We start from the raw sequence: 2,307 nt of genomic DNA, 5'->3' as shown, positions 1-2,307 counted from the left end.
TTTAACATATTTCTAAAACAGTTATTGTAAGATAGGCAAGGAAGCCTTCTGGACAGGATTAAAATTATGTATCTCAAAGAAACTGCTAACGTAATGTAGATCTCTGACACACTGGAGAATTCTCTAATAAAAAAGGAACAAAATAAGAAGCCTATCAATATGGTAGATAGTGAAAAGTGGATGTTCTTATTTAGCATTAGAGAAACAAGCACATAAAAGAGATAAACATATTCAAATAGAAGGAGTAAAATTATCACTGTCTGCAGATATATTTTTCTATCCAAAAAGGAACAGAGAATCAATCAAAGAAAAAGAGAAAACAAATAAAAAACATTGTAACTAACATAACTTAATACAACAACTGGTTATTATTTCAATTTTTTAAAATTTTGGTCATTACACAATAACCAGCTAACAAATATCATAAGAAAGTGACCATTCACAAAGAACCAACCAAAGACATTCTTGACATGTCCTGGCTTCAAAAGCTCATCTTTAGTAGTGATTTGCAGTTGTATAGATGCTGCCGCCCTATGCAACAGAGCTTCCACTGCAGAGGGCCCATCCTTGTGGGGTCTCTCATTTAGGATCCTGCCTGTCAGCCATAACCACCATATCCACCCCTTTAGGGATGGGGGTTGGGCAGATAGCCTGAGTCCCTTTTTTAAAAGACACTTGTACCGTTCAATCATTCCAGCTGCCTGGGGATGATATGGCACATGTAATTTCCACTGAATAGACAACTGGGAGGCCCACCTTTGAACCCCATGTCCAGTAAAGTGGGTTCCATTGTCACTCTCTATGACTACAGGCTGGCCATACATGGCCGTAAGGCTATTCAATGCCTTCACAGTGTTTACCTGGTCTGGGGTTTTACAAGGCCATACAAACAGAAGACCAATAGCTGAATCAACAGCTATGAAGATATGTCTGAAATTCTCTGACTTTGGCAATGTTCTGACAAAGTCCACCTGCAACTTAGTCAAGCGCACCATTCTTTGAGTTATTTTCACATCTGTATGGGTCACCCGTCGGGGGTCTGGGCACTCTTGAGCACATACTGGAAAAGCATGACAAGCTTTCACTACATCTTCCCATTTTATAGGCAAGGCCCACCTTTGAGCCGTCATCCACATGGTTTTGCTGCCAGCATGCTTCATTCATCAATGTAACCATGGCCTACATCAGCAGATGGGGCTCTTTCCAGCCATCTTACCTTAGCCAAGGCATCGGCTTTGTCATTGCCTGGACTGGTTAAGGGGAAGTGTCCTGTGACATGGAAAGGAGTTACTTCTTTCTCATATCCCAGTTCCTATAACTCTTGCCACATGGTTTGTCCCCACAGGGGTCAGTGGCCTACCATCCAACATCGATATTTCCAAGTAGAGATCCAAAGGGTTAAACCTTTTCACATAGCCCAGCTATCAGTACAGATGGTTAATGGACCAGGCTCATTTATACCAAGCTTGCTCTGTCATAGGTCCCTATCCCTCAGGGAAAGGTGTAGCCTTGGACTGTGCATGGGGCAGGAAGACATCCAGCCGGAGAAGCGGAAGATCTGCAGAGACCACGTGCCCTGTGGTGCCGGCATGCAACCCAGCAGGTAGGCCTTGACACCACCGCCCAACTCCATCCCCAGCCCAGCCAAGTGCACGCAGAACAGGGAGGCATCCTGCAGGAGAAGCGGAAGATCCGCAAAGACCACATGCCCTGCAGTGCCAGCATGCAACCCAGTATGTGGGCTTCACCGCCACCACCTGCCTCCATCCCCAGCCCGGCAGAGTGCATGCTGACCACAGAGGCAGCTCCCCAAGGAGGCCCAAGACCAGAGGTGACCACACACCCAAGGCACTAGTGCCCAACAAAGCAGACACTGAGGCATCCATACCAAATTGGCAGCCCCACCAACATCCTCGCCACACAATAGTGTCAAACCAGTGGACCATGAAATCCCCTGCCACAATGACTAAACATCAAAGGAAACATACCAGAAATATGAAAAATCAAGAAAGTACACCACCAAAGGGTAATAACTCTCAAGATCTAGATCCTATAGAACAAGAAGCCCTTGAAATGTCTGACAAGGAATTTCAAGTGATAATTCTAAGGAAACTGAATGTGATACAGGAAAACTCAGTTAGATAACATGATGAAATGAGGAAAAGTACACAGGACCTGGAAGAGGAAATGTACAAGGAAATCAATGCCCTGAAAAAGAATGTAACAGAGCTTGCCGAGCTGAAGAATTCATTCAACCAAATAAAAAACACAACAGAGAGTATAACCAGCAGGCTTGCAGAAGCAGAA

The sequence above is a fragment of the Cynocephalus volans genome, chromosome 12, assembly GCF_027409185.1.
Source record: "Cynocephalus volans isolate mCynVol1 chromosome 12, mCynVol1.pri, whole genome shotgun sequence".
NCBI classification, from domain to species: domain Eukaryota; kingdom Metazoa; phylum Chordata; class Mammalia; order Dermoptera; family Cynocephalidae; genus Cynocephalus; species Cynocephalus volans.
Note: the sequence above shows the minus strand (reverse complement) of the source record.